This window comes from Enhydra lutris, unplaced genomic scaffold, assembly GCF_002288905.1.
Source record: "Enhydra lutris kenyoni isolate GAN:26980312 unplaced genomic scaffold, ASM228890v2 scaffoldscaffold53, whole genome shotgun sequence".
Classification (NCBI taxonomy): domain Eukaryota; kingdom Metazoa; phylum Chordata; class Mammalia; order Carnivora; family Mustelidae; genus Enhydra; species Enhydra lutris.
Genome location: NW_019154137.1, coordinates 10764670 through 10785703, shown reverse-complemented (window position 1 = coordinate 10785703; position 21034 = coordinate 10764670).

The following is a 21034-nucleotide window of genomic DNA, read 5'->3' as shown; positions in this document are numbered from 1 at the left end:
TCAGTTTGTTTCGTGAGATTAAGAGTCACTTACAGTTTGTCTCCCTCCTGATCCCATCTTGTTTTATTTATTCTTTTCTTACCCCCCCAAAACCCCCATGTTGCATCTCCACTTCCTCATATCAGAGAGATCGTATGATAGTTGTCTTTCTCCAATTGACTTATTTCACTAAGCATGATACCCTCTAGTTCCACCCATGTTGTCACAAATGGCAAGATTTCATTTCTTTTGATGGCTGCATAGTTCTCCATTGTGTATATATACCACATCTTCTTTATCCACTCACCTGTTGATGGACATCTAGGTTCTTTCCATAGTTTGGCTATTGTAGACATTGCTGCTATAAACATTCGGGTGCACATGACCCTTCGGATCACTATGTTTGTATCGTTAGGGTCAATACCCAGTAGTGCAATTGCTGGGTCATAGGGTAGTTCTATTTTCAACTTTTTGAGGAACTTCCATGCTGTTTTCCAGAGTGACTGCACCAGCTTGCATTCCCACCAACAGTGTAGGAGGGTTCCCCTTTCTCCACATCCTCGCCAGCATCTGTCATTTCCTGACTTGTTAATTTTAGCCATTCTGACTGGTGTGAAGTGGTATCTCATTGCGGTTTTGATTTTTATTTCCCTGATGTCAAGTGATGTGGAGCACTTTTTCATGTGTCTGTTGGCCATCTGGATGTCTTCTTTGCAGAAATGTCTGTTCATGTCGTCTACCCATTTCTTGATGGATTATTGTTCTTTGGGTGTTGAGTTTGCTAAGTTCTTTATAGATTTTGGATACTAGACATTTTCTGATATGTCATTTGCAAATACCTTCTCACATTCTGTCAGTTGTCTTTTGGTTTTGTTAACTGTTTCCTTTGCTGAGCAAAAGCTTTTGATCTTGATGAAATTCCAATAGTTCATTTTTGCCCTTGCTTCCCTTGCCTTTGGCGATGTTCCTAGGAAGAAGTTGCTTCAGCTGAGGTCGAAGAGGTTGCTGCCTGTGTTCTTCTCAAGGATTTTGATGGATTCCTTTCTCACACTGAGGTCCTTCATCCATTTTTACTCTATTTTTTCCATTGGATATTCATTTCTGCTTTGTTGAAGATTAGTTGACCATAGAGTTGAGGGTCTATTTCTGGGCTCTCTATTCTGTTCCATTGATCTATGTGTCTGTTTTTGTGCCAGTACCATGCTGTCTTGATGATGACAGGTTTGTAATGGAGCTTAAAGTCCAGAATTGTGATGCCACCAACTTTGGCTTTCTTTTTCAATATTCCTTTGGCTATTCGAGGTCTTTTCTGGTTCCATATAAATTTTAGGATTATTTGTTCCATTTCTTTGAAAAAAATGGGTGGGCTTTTGATAGGGATTGCATTAAATGTGTAGATTGCTTTAGGTAGCATAGACATTTTCACAATATTTATTCTTCCAATCCAGGAGCATGGAACATTTTTCCATTTCCTTGTGTCTTCCTCAATTTCTTTCATAAGTACTTTACAGTTTTCTGAGTATAGATTCCTAGCCTCTTTGGATCTTATAGTTTTGGGTGCAATTGTAAATGGGATTGACTCCTTAATTTCTCCTTCTTCTGTATTGTTGTTGGTGTAAAGAAATGCAACTGATTTCTGTGCATTGATTTTATATCCTGACACTTCACTGAATTCCTGTACAAGTTCTAGCAGTTTTGGAGTGGGGTCTTTTGGGTTTTCCACATATAGCATCATATCATCTGCAAAGAGTGATAGTTTGACTTCTTTGCTGATTTGGATGCTTTTAATTTCTTTTTGTTGTCTGATTGCTGAGGCTAGGACTTCTAGTACTATGTTGAATAGCAGTGGTGATAATGGACATCCCTGCTGTGTTCCTGATCTTAGCAGAAAAGCCTTCAGTTTTACTCCATTGAGAATGATATTTGTGGTGGGTTTTTCATAGATGGTTTTGATAATATTGAGGTATGTACCCTCTATCCCTACACTTTGAAGAGTTTTGATCAGGAAGGGATGCTTTACTTTGTCAAATGCTTTTTTCAGCATCTATTAGAGAGTGTCATATGTCTCTTGTTCTTACTTTTATTAATGTGTTGTATCACATTGATTGATTTGCGGATGTTGAACCAAGCTTTCAGCCTTGGAATGAATCCCACTTGGTCGTGGTGAATAATCCTTTTAACGTTCAATCCTATTGGCTAGTATTTTGGAGAGAATTTTCGCATCTTGATCATCAAGGATATTGGTCTGTAATTCTCTTTTTTGATTCGATCCTTGTCTGGTTTTTTATCAAAGTGATCCTGGCCTCATAAAATGAGGTTGGAAGTTTTCCTGACATTTCTATTTTTTGCAACAGTTTCAAGAGAATAGGAATTAATTCTTCTTTAAATGGTTGGTAGGATTCCCCTGGGAAGCCGTCTGGCCCTGGGCTTTTGTTTGTTTAGAGATTTTTGATGACTGTTTCAATCTCCTTACTGGTTATGGGTCTGTTCAGGTTTTCTATTTCTTCCTGGTTCAGTTGTGGTAGTTTATATGTCTCTAGGAATGCATCCATTTCTTCCAGATTGTCAAATTTGTTGGCATAGAGTTGATCATAGTATGTTCTTATAATTGTCTGTATTTCTTTGGTGTTGGTTGTGATCTCTCCTCTTTCATTCATGATTTTATTTATTTGGGTCCTTTCTCTTTTCTTTTTGATAAGTCTGGCCAGGCGATTCTCAATCTTATTAATTCTTTCAAAAAACCGGCTCCTAGTTTTGTTGATTTGTTCTATTGTTTTTTTTGGTTTCTATTTCATTGATTTCTGCTCTGATCTTTATGATTTCTCTTCTCCTGCTGGGTTTCAGCTTTCTTTGTTGTTCTTTCTCGAGCTCCTTTAGGTGTAGGGTTAGGTTGTGTATTTGAGACCTTTCTTGTTTCTTGAGAAAGGCTTGTACCGCTATATATTTTCCTCTCAGGACTGCCTTTGCTGTGTCCCACAGATTTTGAACTGTTGTGTTTTCATTATCATTTTTCCATGAATTTTTTCAATTCTACTTTAATTTCCTTGTTGACCCATTCATTCTTTAGAAGGATGCTCTTTAGTCTCATGTATTTGGGTTCTTTCCAAATGTCCTCTTGTGATTGAGCTGTAGCTTCAGAGCATTGTGGTCTGAAAATATGCAGGGAATGATCCCAATCTTTTGATACCGGTTGAGACCTGATTTATGACCTGGGATGTGATCTATTCTGGAGAATGTTCCGTGTGCACCAGAGAAGAATGTGTATTCTGTTGCTTTGGGATGGAATGTTCTGAATATATCTGTGATGTCCATCTGGTCCAGTGTGTCATTTAAGGCCTTTATTTCCTTGTTGATCTTTTGCTTATATGATCTGTCCATTTCAGTGACGGGATTGTTAAAGTCCCTACTATTACTGTATTATTGTCAATGTGTTTCTTCGATTTTGTTATTAATTGGTTTATATAGTTGGCTGCTCCCATGTTAGGGGCATAGATATTTAAAATTGTTAGGTTTTCTTGTTGGACAGACCCTTTGAGTATGAGAGAGTGTCCTTCCTCATCTCTTATTATAGTCCTTGGCTTAAAATCTAATTGATCTGATATAAGAATTGCCACGCCAGCTTTCTTTTGATGTCCATTAGTATAGTAAATTGTTTTCCACTCCCTCACTTTCTATCTGGAGGTGTCTTCAGGTCTAAAATGAGTTTCTTGTTGGCAGCATATTGATGGGCTTTGTTTTTTTATCCATTCTGATACCCTGATTCTTTTGATTGGGGCATTTAACCCATTTTCATTCAGGGTAACTATTGAGAGATATGAATTTAGTGCCATTGTATTGCCTGTAAGGTGACTGTTACTGTATATTGTCTCTGTTCCTTTCTTATCTACTACATTTAGGCTCTCTCTTTGCTTAGAAGACCCCTTTCAATATTTCCTGGAGAGTTGGTTTGGTGTTTGCAAATTTTTTCAGTTTTTGTTTGTCCTGGAAGCTTTTTATCTCTCCTTTTATTTTCTTTTTCTTTTTTTTAAATTTTTTAAAATTTATTTCCAGCATAACACTATTCATTGTTTTTGCACCACATTCAGTGCTCCATGCAATCCATGCCCTCTCCAATACCCACCACCTGCTTCCCCCAACCTCCCACCCCCCACTCCTTCAAAACCCTCAGATTGTTTTTCAGAGTCCATAGTCTCTCATGGTTCACCTCCCCTTCCAATTTCCCTCAACTCCCTTCTCCTAATGATAGCCTAGCTGGATATAGTATTCTTGGTTGCATGTTTTTCTCATTTAGTGCTCTGAATATATCATGCCAGTTCTTTCTGGCCTGTCAGGTCTCTGTGGATAAGTCTCCTGCCAATCTAATATTTTTACCCTTGTATGTTACAGACTTTTTGTCCTGGACTGCTTTCAGGATTTTCTCTTTGTCATTAAGACTTGTAAATTTTACTATTAGGTGATGGGGTGTGGACCCATTCTTGTTGATTTTGAGTGGGGTTCTCTGCACTTCCTGGATTTTGATATTTGTGACCTTTGCCATATTAGGGAAATTTTCTACAATAATTCTCTCCAATATACCTTCTGCTCCCATCTCTCTTTCTTCTTCCTCTGGAAACCCAATTATTCTAATGTTGTTTCATCTTATGGTGTCACTTATCTCTCGAATTCTCCCCTCATGGTCCATTAGTTGTTTGTCCCTCTTTTGCTCAGCTGCTTTATTCTCTGTCATTTGGTCTTCTATATTATTAATTCTTTCTTCTGCCTCATTTATCCTAGCAGTAAGAGCCTCCATTTTTTATTGAATCTCAGTAATAGCTTTTTTTATTTCAACTTGGTTAGATTTTAGTTCTTTCATTTCTCCAGAAAGGGCTTTTATATCTCCTGAGAGGGTTTCTCTAATATCTTCCATGCCTTTTTCAAGCCTGGCTAGAACCTTGAGAAACATCATTCTGAACTCTAGATCTGACATATTACCAATGTCTGTATTGATTAGGTCCCTAGCTTTTGGATCTGTCTCTTCTTTTTTTTGTGGTGAGTTTTTCTGCCTTGTCATTTTATCTAGATAAGAATATATGAAGGAGCAAATAAAATACTAAAAGTGTGGCAAAGACCCCAGGAAAATGTGCTTTAACCAAATCAGAAGAGACCCCTAATCATGGGGGGAGAGAAAGGGGATAAAAAGAAGTTCAGAAAAAAAAAACAAAGAAAAAATATAGAAAAGAAAAAAATATATATATATTAGACTGGTGACTAGAACAGGGTCACCCACTTAATTTTGGGAGTATTTTGGTCTCTTAGAAGAAACTACCTCCCCCAATTTTAAAGAATGAAAAACGTATATAAGGGTAAACACAATGAAGGGATGGAATATGCCTATAAAGATAATTTTTTTTTTAATTTCTAAAAGAGGAGTTGATAAAGTAAGTTGGTTGGGGGAATAGAGAAAAAGAAAGTGGAGAGAATTTGCTTGGGCTGGAGGCTAGAATAAGCCTGGAGCTAGATTTAGGGTATATTTTGATCTATTAGAAGTTGTACCCCAAATTTTTTTAGAAGAAAAAACCCTATGTGTATACAGAAAATAAAGTTAAATACAATGAAGGATAAAATATGACTATAATAATGAAGCTTCAAAAAATATTTTTTTTATGTAAGATATTGTTAAGCTAGTTAAAAAAACATTAAAAAAGATAAGGGTAAAAGTTTAAAAAATTAGCAGAAGAAAAAAAATAAAATTAAAAAAAATTAAGTTAACTGCAAGACTAAAGAATCATGGGGAGAAAGCCATGAGTTTGATGCTTTGCTTTCTCCTCCTCTGGAATTCCGCTGCTCTCCTTGGTAAGTGAACTTGGTCTTGACTGGATTTCTTGTTTATCTTCTGGGGGAGGGGCCTGTTGTAGTGATTCTCAAGTGTCTTTGCCCGAGGCGGAATTCCACCACCCTTACCAGGGACCAGGCTATGTAATCTGCTTGGGTTAGCTTTTGGGAGCTTTTGTTCCCTCAACACTTTCCGTAGAGTTCTGGAGGACAGGAATGAAAATGGCGACCTCCCAGTCTCCGGCCTGGAGGAGCCAAGAGCTCGGGGCCCCACTCCTCAGTACTCCCTCAGAGAAAAGTGCTCAATTAGTCCCGTCTCCCTGGCCTCCTGCCGTGCTCCGAGCTCACCCAGCCTGTGACTGGTTTGAGGTAACCCCGAGCTGAGAGCTCACTCCTTGGCTCTGTCTCTGTAGCTGGCTTCCCCGCTCTAATACCTGCGAGCCCTGTGGCACTCAGACACCCCCAATCCTTCTGTGACCCTGCGGGACTTGGTGCCATGCTGACCCCGCATGGGCTTCACCCCAGTTTAGCCTCTGGAGCGATGTCCCTCAGTGGAGCAGACTTTTAAAATTCCTGATTTTGTGCTCTGTTGCTCCACTGCTTGCCGGGAGCTGGCCCCTCCCCCCGTGGTCTATCTTCCCATCACTTTGGATTCACTTCTCCGTCGGTCCTACCTTTCAGAAAGTGGTTGATTTTCTGTTTCTAGAATTGCTGTTCTTCTTCTCTTTGATCTCCCGTTGGATTTGTAGGTGTTTGCAATGGTTAGGTAAGCTATCGAGCTGATCTCCTGCTACTTGATGTAGTCTCAGCCTGCTACTTTTCTGCCATCTTGACTCCTCCCTAAAGTGAGTAATATATTTTTAAGCTAATATCAGTTTCCCATAGTTGTCATAACAAATCACCACAAAATTATTGCCTTTACATAACACAAATGTATCATTTTACATTTATAAATGTGGTAAGTCTGAAATGTGTTTACTGGCCTATAATCAAGATGTCAAAGGTACTGTGTCTCTTTCTGGAGGTTCTAAATAATATATTTATTTGACTTTCCTGGCTTCTGGTAGCTGCCTTCATTCCTGATTCTTGGCTCCATATTTAAAGCTAGCATCTTCAAATCCAGCATCAGTGGACAGAATCTTTCGTATGCTGCCATCTGTCTGGATCATTGGATTCTACCTTGCTCTTTCCTTTACAAAGTCTCCTCTAATGACACTGGGCCGACATGGGTAATCCAAGATAATCTGCCCATCTCAAAGTCAACTGATTATCAACTTTAACTCATATCTGCAAATTTAATTTGTCTTTGTCATATAACCTATCATATTCACAGCTTACAGAAATTGGGATATGGATATTTTATGGGAGCTATTATTCTGCTTAATGTAAGGCCAAAATAATGAGAAAGCATAAATACAGAAGGACAACCCAGCTCTTCAGCATACTGCTTCCCTGATGGTATCTGCAGATCTATGTTATCCTGGTGATTTCAAATATCAAGCCATGCTAGGAAAAAGGGATAAGGTAAAACAAACAAACAAAAACCCTGCAAGGTAGGAAACTAAAAGGATATTCTTGCAAAAGTCAGAGCCTTAAAAGGCTTATTGAAACAGAGAACAAGAGAAAAACATGCCATACAAGAATCAAAAGTAATTCAAATATGTCCCTGGGTAGAAGAGAAAAGATATCTTTCTTTGAAAATCTTTAACACCAAAATAATACTATGATCCTAAGAAATTAAAGACAGAAAGTTTAGTTGAAAATATTTCTGAGTTCATATTGTTTCCAGGCAAATGGTTGAAGAAAATTCAAATATTCTTTAGAAGAAAGCAATGAAATCTAAGCTTCAAAGAATTCTTAAAAATCTCCTTAATCTTTACCTTATAATAAAAATATGTTAACAAAATGACATGACAAAATACCAGGGGAAATATCTAATATTAATAAAATACAAAATCAGACTAACAGAAGAAGGATTTCTAGAATGGCAGAATGAAGGGCTCAGCAATCATCTCTCTTCAAACTATGATAAATTTGGACAAAATTGTCAAAAACTACCTAAAATGGTAGTTTTCTCCAGGACTCTAGAAATCCTCCCAAGGCATACAACAAATTAAAAACCATTTACTCAAGAAAAAAAATATTGACCCTTAGGTTACTATAGTACAAATATATAAGGATTTTTATCCTGGAGATACTCTGATCCCTCAATTCCATACCAAATAGATTGCTGATATAACTCAATGAAGGTGCAAAATCTATGAAAATGAGCAACTTCTCTACCAGAGAAGTATAGCATTATGTCCAAGCACAAGGGTACAGTAGAAAACACTTGTTACAATGTTGGCATGCAACTGGGGAAGGCCAATATAACAGTTTGCCTAGGATTTTAGTGCTGGTTGAAGTAAGCAATATGCCAGATTAGCCAAAAATAAATAAAAGAGGTATCTAGAAAATGAGACAGCTGTAGTTAAGTTCTAGTTAAGTTCTTATTAAGTTTTTATATATTTACAGTTTTCTGGAAAGTTCTGAAAATACACAAGGCTGGACATGTTTACAGGAGGAACTGGAGAAGACCCTAGTGACTTTTTCAGCCTAGCTGAGACTAAAGCTTTATGAATGTTGAAAATTAACCTCAAACATATATGTAAACACTTTTAAACTGCCTGAAACTTTAAAGTATTCTCAAGCTACTATTAGATCACTGGCAAATGGTGGAAGTCTCAGCAGCTCAAATTAATTAGGCCCAAACTCTGTTCACACAGAAGCTACACTGACCTAAGATGTTATTCTTCTGAAGCAAAGTTTAAAATAAAAACAATAATTAATATAGATACATCAGAGGCCACATTCTGTGGAGAAAGGAATCTAAAAAGAATGAGCCAAGTAGAGCTATTAAACAAACAAATATGATAATAACAAAAGCATCAGGAAGGGATCAGAATTCAGAGTTGTTTCAACATATTATCTGAAATTTCAAGTTCTTAATAATAAATTATGACATATGCAAGAAAAGACGAAAATATGGCCCATATATAGGAAAAGCAAAACAGGTGATGGAAATTTTCTTATGAGACAAAGAAGTTGGGTTTAGCAGAAAAAGACTTCAACTTAATAAAGACTGCTATTTGCAGATCAGGTTATATACAAACCTAACGGTAACCATATTAGAAACCACTAATAAAGATGCAAAGAATAAAGAGAAAGAAATCCAAATATACCAGAAAATTCAGCAAAATATGATGGACAGAAAGACAAGAAAAGATCAGAGAAAAACTCCAGAAACAAACACAAAATAAGTAACAAATGTTGACAAATATATATCAATAAATATTGTGAATATAAATGAGCTAAATGCTCCAATCAAAACACTTAGTGTGTCAGAATGGATTTGAAAAAAAATATATATGCTGTATACAAAAGACTCATTTCAGCCAAAAGACATCTGCAGATCAAAAGAGTGGGGATGGAGAAACATTTATCATGCAAATGGCTGTCAAAAGAAAGCCAGAGGAGCAATATTTACATCACACAAACTAGACTTTAAAACAAAGTCCATAAAAAGATACAAAGAAGGACATTATATAATCATAAAGGGAACAATTCAACAAGAAGATATAATAACTATAAATATCATTGGGTTATTATACATGCAATGAGGGAGCACCCAAATATATAAAACAATTAATAATCAACGTAAAGAAACTGTGAATAATACAGTAATAGTAACAGACATTAACATCTCACTTGGAGCAATGGATACATTATTTAAACAGAAAATCATCAAGGAAACAATGCCTTTGGGTGACACATTAGACCATATGGACTTAGCAGACATACTCAGAACATTCCATCTTAAAACAGCAGAATACACATCATTTTCAAGTGCACATGGAATATTCTCCAGAATATTCACATATTAGGTCACAATAGAGGCATTAACAAATACAAGAAGATTGAAGTTATACCTCACAGGATTCTTGTAAGCAATAATTTGTTTAGTATCAATTTTTTACTTAAAATATCACTCAGTGTGTTCTGTGAAAGTGTTAGTATGATATTGATAATAGTAATTATTACTGTCATTCACAAATATTACATATGTAATGTGTATATAAGAAATAAATAATATATAATAAAGAAAAAGAGACATAAAGAAAAAAAAGTGGCACCAGAAAAGAGAGAGAGAGAGAAAGAGAGAGAGAGAACTGTAAGTCAATTTCCCTGATGAACATAGATGCCAAAACCCTTAATAAAATACTAGGGAACCGAATTCAACAATAAAATAAAAAAATCATCCACTTTGATCAAGTGGAATTTATTCCTGGGTTGCAAGTGTGGTTCAATATTAACAAATCAATCAACATGATACATCACATCAGTAATAGACAGGATAAGAACAATATAATAATTTCAATAGATGCAGAAAAAGCATTTGATAATGTACATCATCCATTCATAATAAAAACCCTCAACAAACTAAGCTTAGAGGGAACATACCTCATCATAATAAAGGTCACATAAGGAAACCCCTCCAGGTGACATCATGTTCACTGGCGAGAAATTGAGAGCTTTTCCCTCTATGGTCAGGAACATGCAAAAAAAAAAAAAAAGAAAAAATGAAACTGGACCATTTTCTTACACAATACACCAAAACAAATTCAAAATGGATTAAAGACTTACATGTGAGACCTTAAACCATATAAATCCTAGAGGAGAACACAGGCAGTAACTTCTCTGACATTAGCCATACCAACTTCTAGATATCTGCTGAAGCAAAATAAACTCTTGGGACTGTCAAAAAGAAAAGAGAGAGAGAGAGAGAGAGAGAGAAAGAAAGAAAGAAAGAAAGAAAGGAAGGAAGGAAGAAAGAAGAAAAAAGGAAAAAAAAACCACTTCTGCATAGCAAAGGTAATAATCAAGGAAACTAAAAGGGAACCCATGAAATGAGAAAAGATATTTGCAAATAACATGTGTTGCATGGAGAATGGGGTGTTATACATAAACAATGAATCTTGGAACACTATATCAAAAACTAATGGCATATTGTATGGTGGTTAATATAACATAATAAAAAAAATCTGATAAAAGGTTAGTATCCAAAATCTATAAATAACTTATAAAACTTATCACCCAAAAATGAATAACCCAAATTAAAAATGGGCAGAAGATATAAATATATACTTTTCCAAAGAAGATGTACAGATAGTTATCAGATGCATGAAAAGATACTCAACATCACTCATAGGGAAATACAAATCAAAACCACAATGAGATGCCACTTCACACCTGTAAAAATTCCCAAAATTAACAACACAGGAAACAAAAGGAAATGAGATGTTGGTGGGAATGCAGAGAAAGGGGAACCCTCTTACATTGTTGGTGGGAATGGAAACTGGTGCAGCCAGTCTGGAAAACAGGATTGAGCCCTGCATCAGGGAGCCTCCTTCTCCCTCTCTCTCTGCCTGCTTCTCTGCCAACTTGTGATCTCTCTGTCAAATAAATAAATACAATCTTAAAATAAAATAAAATAAAACCATCTTGAGAAGGATTTAATCTTAAGTGTTGTTTTATTTTTTTTATTAACATAAGATATTATTTGCCCCAGGGGTACAGATCTATGAATCATCAGGCTTATAGAATCTTTCTTTTTTTAAAACATTTTATTTATTTACTTGACAGAGAGAGAGAGAGAGAGAGCACAAGCAGGGAGAACAGGAGGCAGAGTGAGAGGGAGAAGCAGGCTCCCCACTGAGCAGGGAGCCCAACGCAGGGCTCGATCCCAGGACCCTGAGATCATGACCTGAGCTGAAGGCAGAGGCTTTAAACAACTGAGCCATCCAGGCGCCCCAAGGGAGGACACTTGTGATGAACATTGCTTGTTATATTTAAGTGATAAATCACTAAATTCTACTCCCAAAACTAATATTACACCATATGTTAACTAAATAGAATTTAAATAAAAACTTGAAAAAAAAAGTTAAATGAATACCATTGGTGGTTAAAAATGTTCTTGGGGTGCCTGGTGGCTCAGTGGATTAAGGCTCTGCCTTTGGCTCAGGTCATGATCTCAGGTCCTGGGATCGAGCCCCGCATTGGGCTCTCTGCTCAGCAGGGATCCTGCTTCCTCCTCTCTCTCTGCCTGCCTCTCTGCCTACTTGTGATCTCTGTCTGCCAAATAAATAAATAAAATCTTTAAAAAAAATGTTCTTCCTGCCAAGATAGCTTCACTATTGAATTGTATCAAACATTAAAGAGGTAACACCATTCATTCACAAAATCTTCCATAACATCAAAGTAGGCAGAGGAAACTCTTTCTCCACTTACACTTTGAAGTCAGTATTACTGTGATACCAAATCCAGTCAAATAACATAAAAAAAAATCATTAAATACCAATATTCTTGGGCGCCTGGGTGGCTCATTGGGTTAAATCCTCTGCCTTCAGCTCAGGTCGCGATCCCAGGGTCCTGGGATCGAGCCCCAAATCTGGCTGTCTGCTCAGCAGGGAGCCTGCTTCCTCCCTCTCTCTCTCTGCCTGTCTCTCTGCCTACTTGTGATCTTTGTCGGTCAAATGAATAAATAAAATCTTAAGAAAAAAAACAATATCCTTGATAAATATAGATTCACAATATTTTGGAAAAATATTACAAAGCAGGATTCATCCAAATAATGCAAAGTTGCTTTATCATCCAAAAATTAATTACCAAAATATACCATATAATAGAAGAAACCACAGTAAAGTACATAATCTCAATACATGAATTTTTTTTTAAAATGTAAGGTTTAGTCCAGATCAAAACTCTCAACAAAATTGATAAAGGACATTTACAAAACAACCTAGAGCTATCATCATATTTAAAATGAAAGAAGAAATAGCATTCAGAAATGACATCAGCAAAATAGTGGAATGGGGGATCTCCCACTCATATACCTCCACATTAGCAATAATTTAGCAGTCATTCATAGATGAAAGCCATCATGGAAGCTTTGGAATCTAAGTAGGAGGCTGGCAAACCCTGGTAGAGCCCAAGACACAGTATGGTCATTTTGAGAAGACATACATGTATGTACTCATATGGCAGATTGCTGACCATTGTCCTGGCTACAGATTCAGACACAGTCCCATCTCTCTATGCACATGGCTATAGCTATGTATGGTTTTGGCCCTGCCACCACAACCATCTATCAAGGGATCTGGCAAGAGTCATGAACACTCATTTCTTGAGTAAAAGGCCCACTGACCTTGACCCTTGCTGTGGATCCTAAACTGGCCCATGACTTGGATATACCTCCTCATCTGTGGTCTGGGAGTAGTCCTCCTTCTTCAGAGACTATGACACTATGACACTCTGTGCCATAGAAATCTGCCCTCTGATCCTGGTCCAATTATGGATCCAGAAGCAGCCCAACAACTCGGCTCTAGCCACTCTTAGCCATAGTCAGAGAAAAGTCCTGGTTTGCCAGAGACCTACTGGAAGACATCTATCTGTGCAGTCAGAAGCAAGCTCAGCAACCTTGATGTAATGACGTATCTTGAGATGGCCCTATAAGTCAGCTCCAGCCCATTTAACCCGTTGTCCAGGAGCAGTCCTTCCCATCTAGGGAGCAGAACACCCCTATCTCTGCCTCTAGAGGGAAGCCTAATTAACTAAGTCTGTGGAGACTGAAATAGTCTTGTGACATGGCTCCAACATCTCTCAGCCATGGCTTGGCGTCTGTCCTACCTAGCAGATATGTACCGAATGAGCCACCAAAATCCATCTGGGATTTCCCTAGAGGCCCTCCCCCTGTGCACCTGTTAACAAGCCCACCATCTGAGACTCAACTGTGGGCTCTAATGTGAACTTATTCCCAGTGCCAGTTCTACTGAACAATATCGTGAAAGTAGTTTCATTTGCCCAGAGACCAGACAGAATCTGTCTTTTCATTTTGTATTATTTTATTTTTTTATTAACATATAAGATATTATTTGCCCCAGGGGTATAGATCTGTGAATCATCAGGCTTACAGAATCTTCCTTTTTTTAAAGATTTTATTTATTTACTTGACACACACACAAAGAGAGAGAGAGAGAGAGAGAGAACAAGCAGGGATAACAGGAGGCAGAGTGAGAGGGATAATCGGGCTCCCCACTGAGCAGGGAGCCCAATGCAGGGCTTGATCCCAGGACCCTGAGATCATGACCTGAGCTGAGGGCAGAACGGTTAACTGATTGAACCACCCAGATGCCCCCAGACAGAATCTTTCAGCCTGATAACCACAGACCCCAAAGTTGAACCAGTAGGAACAATGTGACCTGGCTCTACAATAGCAGAAAAAAAAAGAAAAATTATTTGATCATCTTAATGAATGCAGAAAAAGCACTTGACAAATTTCAAAAAATTCCATTATAAAAACAAAAAAAAATGGGTATGCAAGGAATGTACATCAACATAATAAAGATGGTATATGATAAACCAACAGCTAACATCATACCCAAAAGTAAAAGTTGATTTTCCCTAAGATCAGGAGCAAGAGAAGCATGCCCATACTTGCTACATATATTCAACAAAGTGGTAGAAGTCCTCGCCAGAGTCAAGAGAGATAAAAGACATCCAAATCAGAAAGGAAGAAGTAAAATTGTCTGTTTGAAGATGACATGATCTTATGCAGAGAAAAACCTAAACTCCATTAAAAAAATATTAGAAGTAATAAATTCAGGGGCACATGGGTTGATCAGTCATTAAGTGTCTGCCTTTGGCTCGGATCATGATCCTAGGGTCCTAAGATCAAACCCTACATTGGGCTCCTTGCTCATTGCAAAGCCTGCTTCTCCTCCCATTCCCCCTGCTTGTGTTCCCTCTCTCGCTATGCCTCTCTCTGTCAAATAAATAAATAAAAACCTTCAAAAAAGAAGTAATAAATTCAGTAAAGCAATAATTTCAGTAAAGTTATAAAATTAATATACAAAATCAATGGTGTTTTAATGCAAAAATGACAAATTACCCAATAAAGAAATTAAGATGATTCTATTTACAGTTGCATCAAAAAGAATAAAATATTTAGGAATAAATTTAACCAAGGAGGTAAAAGACCTATACACTGAGAATTATAAGACTTCAATTGAAAAATTGAAGAAGACACAGATAAATTAAAAGGTATCCTGTGCTTCTGGATTGGAAGAATTAACATTCTTAAAATGCTCTTACTACTCAAAGCCATCTGTAGATTCAATACAATCCCTATCAAAATTCCAATAACATTTTCACAGAAATAGAAAAAACAATCCTAAAATTTATATGGAACCACAAATGACCCTGAATATCAAAGCAATCTTGAGAAAGAAGAAAGCCAGAGGCATCATAATTCCTGACTTCTTACTAAAAGCTATAGGAATCAAAACAGTATGGTACCAGCATAAAATCAGACCTATATGCTAATGGAAAATAAAAAAAAGTAGAAAATTCTAGCAGTAAACCCAGGGTCAACTGACTTTTCTTTATTTTATTTTATTTTATTTTATTTTACTTTATTTTATTTTTTCAGTGTTCCAAGATTCATTGTTTATGTACCACACCCAGTGCTCCATGCAATACATACCCTCCTTAATACCCACCACTAGACTGACTTTTCACAGGTGTGCCAAGAATAGACAACGGAGAATTCTCAGTCTCTTCAATAAATGATGTAGCAAAATTGGATATCCACATTCAAAACACTGAAACTGGACTCTTATCTTACATGACACACACAAAAATACCTTGAAGTGGATTAAAGACCCAAATGGGTGACCCAAATGATAAAATCCCCAGAAAGAAACATAGGGAAAAATCTCCTTGACATTGGTCTTGACAATATATTTTGTTGTTTTGTTTTATTTGAAATTACCTCAAAAACACAGATGACAATAGCAAAAACAATCTAGTTGGAAAAAAAATCTCTTGAAAAGCAAAAGAAACAATCAGCGAAATTAAAAGGCAACCTATACTATGGGGAATTGAACAAAGTATTTGTAAACCATATATTTGATAAGAGGTTAATATCCAAAGTGCATAAGTATCTCACGTAACTTAGTAGCAAAAAGATTCAAATAACTTGATTAAAAATTGGCAGAGGACCTGAGTAGGCATTTTTCCAAAGAAAACACACAGATGAACAATAGATATATGAAAAGGTGCTCAGCCCCTGTAATAACTAGGGAAATAGAAATCAAAACTATAGCAGGATATCACCTCACATGTGTCATGATGATTTTTCTTAAAAAGACAAGAGATAACAAGTGTTGGCAAGATACAAAAGACTTGTGCCCTATTGGTGGGAATGGAAATAGGTACAGTCATTATGGAAAACAGTATCAATTTTCCTCAAAAAATTAAAAAATAGAACTACCTTATGATCCAGAAATTCCATTTATGGGTATCTACCAAAAAGGAAATGAGGGGCGCCTGGGTGGCTCAGTGGGTTAAAGCCTCTGCCTTCAGCTCAGGTCATGATCCCAGGGTCCTGGGATCGAGCCCCACATGGGGCTTTCTGCTCCACAGGGAGCCTGCTTCCTACTCTCTCTCTCTCTGCCTGCCTCTCTGCCTACTTGTGATCTCTGGTAAGAGCAGTGCAATTCTGCCTTAGGCAAAGACACTTGAGAATCACTACAACAGGCCCCTCCCCCAGAAGATCAACAAGAAATCTAGCCAAGACCAAGTTCACTTACCAAGGAGAGCAGCGGAATTCCAGAGGAGGAGAAAGCAAAGCATGGAACTCATGGCTTTCTCCCCATGATTCTTTAGTCTTGAAGTTAATTAATTTTTTTAATTTTAGTTTTTTCTTCTGCTAATTTTTTTAAACTTTTACCCTTTCCTCTTTTAATTTCCTTGTTGATCTTTTGCTTGTATGATCTGTCCATTTCAGTGAGGGGAGTGTTAAAGTCCCGTACTATTACTGTATTATTGTCAATGTGTTTCTTTGATTTTGTTATTAATTGGTTTATATAGTTGGCTGCTCCCACGTTAGGGGCATAGATATTTAAAATTGTTAGGTTTTCTTGTTGGACAGACCCTTTGAGTATGAGAGAGTGTCCTTCCTCATCTCTTATTATAGTCCTTGGCTTAAAATCTAATTGATCTGATATAAGAATTGCCAAGCCAGCTTTCTTTTGATGTCCATTAGTATAGTAAATTGTTTTCCACTCCCTCACTTTCTATCTGGAGGTGTCTTCATTGACAATAATCAAAGCCATCTATGAAAAATCCACCACGAATATCATTAGTGATGAAATATGCATTTAAAGTTTAAAAAAATTTTAATTTCTAAAAAAGGAGTTGATAAAGTAAGTTGGTTGGGGGAATAAAGAAAAAGAAAGTGGAGAGAATTTGTTCAGGCTGGAGACTAGAACAAGCCCCGAGCTAGATTTAGGGTATATTTTGATCTATTAGAAGAAGTTGTACCCCAAATTTTTTAGAAGAAAAAACCCTATGTGTATACAAAAAATAAAGTTAGATACAATGAAGGATAAAATATGACTCTAAGAATGAAGGTTCAAAAAAGATTATTTTTTTAAAGAAAGATATTAAGATAAACTAGTTAAAAAACGTTAAAAGAAATCAGTTGCATTTCTTTACACCAACAACAAGACAGAAGAAAGAGAAATTAAGGAGTCAATCCCATTTACAATTGCAACCAAAACCATAAGATGCCTATTAATAAACCTATCCAAAGAGGCAAAGAACCTATTCTCAGAAAACTATAAAGTACTCATGAAAGAAATTGAGGAAGACACAAAGAAATGGAAAAATGTTCCACGCTCCTGGACTGGAAGAACAAATATTGTGAAAATGTCTATGCTACCTAAAGCAATCTACACATTTAATGCAATCCCTATCAAAATCCCATCCATGTTTTTCAAAGAAATGGAACAAATAATCCTAAAATTTATATGGAACCAGAAAAGACCTCGAATAGCCAAAGCAATATTGAAAAAGAAAGCCAAAGTTGGTGGCATCACAATTCCGGACTTTAAGCTCCATTACAAACCTGTCATAATCAAGACAGTCTGGTACCGGCACAAAAATGGACACAGAGATCAATGGAACAGAATAGAGAGCCCAGAAATAGACCCTCAACTCTATGGTCAACTAACCTTCGACAAAGCAGGAAAGAATATCCAGTGGAAAAAAGACAGCCTCTTCAACAAATGGTGTTGGGAAAATTGGACAGCCACATGCAGAAAAATGAAACTGGACCGTTTCCTTACACCACACATGAAAATAGACTCAAAATGGATGAAGGACCTCAATGTGAGACAGGAATCCATCAAAACCCATGAGGGGAACACAGGCATCCACCTCTTCGACCTCAGCTGCAACAACTTCTTCCTAGGAACATTGCCAAAGGCAAGGGAAGCAAGGGCAAAAATGAACTATTGGGATTTCATCAAGATCAAAAGCTTTTGCTCAGCAAAGGAAACAGTTAACAAAACCAAAAGACAACTGACAGAATGGTAGAAGATATTTGCAAATGACATTTCAGATAAAGGGCTAGTATCCAAAGTCTATAAAGAACTTATCAAACTCAACACCCAAAGAACAAATAATCCAGTCAAGAAATGGGCAGAGGACATGAACAGACATTTCTGCAAAGAAGACATCCAGATGGCCAACAGACACATGAAAAAATACTCCACATCACTTGACATCAGGGAAATACAAATCAAAACCACAATGAGAAACCACCTCAAACCAGTCACAATGGCTAAAATTAACAAGTCAGGAAATGACAGATGCTGGCTAGGATGCGGAGAAAGGGGAACCCTCCTACACTATTGGTGGGAATGCAAGCTGGTGCAACCACTCTGGAAAACAGCATGGAGGTTCCTCAAAAAGTTGAAAACAGAGCTACCCTATGACCCAGCAATTGCACTACTGGGTATTTACCCTAAAGATACAAAGGTAGTGATCCGAAGGGGCACGTGCACCCGAATGTTTATAGCAGCAATGTCCACAATAGCCAAAATATGGATAGAACCTAGATATCCATCAACAGATAAATGGATAAAGAAGAAGTGTTATATATATACAATGGAATACTATACAGCCATCAAAAGAAATGAAATCTTGCCATTTGTGACGATGTGGATGGAACTAGAGGGTATTATGCTTAGGGAAATAAGTCAATCAGAGAAAGACAACTATCATCTGATCTCCCTGATATGAGGAAGTGGAGATACAATGTGGGGGGTTTGGGGGGTAGGAAAAGAAGAAATGAAACAAGATGTGATCAGGAGGGAGACAAACCATCAGAGACTCTTAATCTCACAATACAAACTTTGGGTTGCTAAGGGGTAGGGAGAGGGTGGTTGGGTTATGGACATTGGGGAGGATATGTGCTATGATGAGTGCTGTGAAGTGTGTAAACTGGTGGTTCACAGACCTGTACCCCTGGGGCTAAAAATACGTTATATGTTTATTAAAAAAATTAAAAAAAGAAATGTTCTAAACAAGATTCTGTTGACGGTTGCACAACTCTGTAATATTCTTAAAATCCTTATATTTCACACTTTAAATTGTAATTACAACTCAAACATAATGAAATTATAGCTCAGTGAAGTAAAACAAGAGAAAGCACACTCAGAAATTGCAGATCTTGAACTGAAATATTTAATAGTTTTAAAGGAATTAGAGAATTTCTAGTATGAACTAACATGAATATGAACTAACATGAACTATTTTAATTAACCAGGTATATTTTGAAAGAAAACAAATACAGTTTCTAGAAATAGAAAACAATAATTGAAACTATAACTCAGTGGATGAGTTAAACAAGATATACATGAACAAATATATATTGAAGTAGAAGGAAGAGAAAAAGGCTACAGAGAAATATAGAGTTTGAAAATGTGAGAGAGGCTAAAATGCATGGAAAATAGATTAAAAACATCTAGCAATTTTTCTTAGATGATATATGATGGCATATATATATGTGTATGTACATATATGCATATGTATTCTTAGATGATATATAATGGCATATATCATCTAAGAAAAATTGCTAGATGTTTTTAGGTTGCTAGATGTTATATATATATATATATATATATATATATATATATATATGTATATATATATTTCTTGAACTCTACAACCATACAGCTTTCATTTGAGCTTACCCATTCTCACTATTAGCTATGTTTTCATAAGTGAATTTGTAAAGTTATATTTGTCTTAATTTCTTTTTTTTTAAGATTTTATTTATTTATTTCACAGAGAGAGATCACAAGTAGGCAGAGAGGCAGGCAGAGAGAGAGATAGAGGAGGAAGCAGGTTCTCCGCTGAGCAGAGAGCCCAATGCGGGACTCGATCCCAGGACCCTGAGATCATGACCAGAGCCGAAGGCAGAGGCTTAACCCACTGAGCCACCCAGGTGCCCCTGTCTTAATTTTCTTAAACAAGAAAGTGGGACATTAGTGGGACATTAGTACCTACTTTAGAGACTTGTAGTGAGTATTTGCAAAGTTATATTTGTCTTAATTTTCTTAAACAAGAAAGTGGGACATTAGTGGGACATTAGTACCTACTTTAGAGACTTCTAGTGAGTATTAAATGAATAATTATTTGTAAATATTTTCAACAATGCCCATTCGATAGGAAGTACTGCCTGTTATTCTTATCCTGATTTATAAAATGCAATGAAAGAAGAACATAGAGCAAAAGGACACAAATAATATTGCTAGTAAGTGCTAAAACCAGAATTTGAACTAAGGAAGTATTGCTTCAGAGTTCATAGCCTTAATTACTTTGATATACACTCTCCCAGAAATAACAGACTAAGGACAGATGTAATTTTCAGTAATTAACTGCCTGGAAACAATCCTGAACTGATAAAACCAAATGAAAAAAAAAATCCTAAGTTATCCAAATTGGTAAATACACATACACACATATGCACATACCACTAAGCAGATATAAAAGAAAGAAAGAAACAGTACATACGTTAATGTATCATACTGAAATTGTGTTAAACACCAAAGATAATAAGAAAATATTTAAAGTGGCTTGAGGGAGGGGATAAAGAAGACAAAAAAGTAGGGGCCCTATTTCAACTGGTCCCCTGAACTGAGCTGGACATAAAGCAGACCACTCTGAACACTCAAGAAATGAGTCTGAGATGTAAGAAGATATATCAGGATCTATATAAATAGAATATCTCTGGAAGCTAGTCTTGAAATATGAAGTGGGGAACCGTGATTGTGTGGGCAGATATCAGAAGATAAAT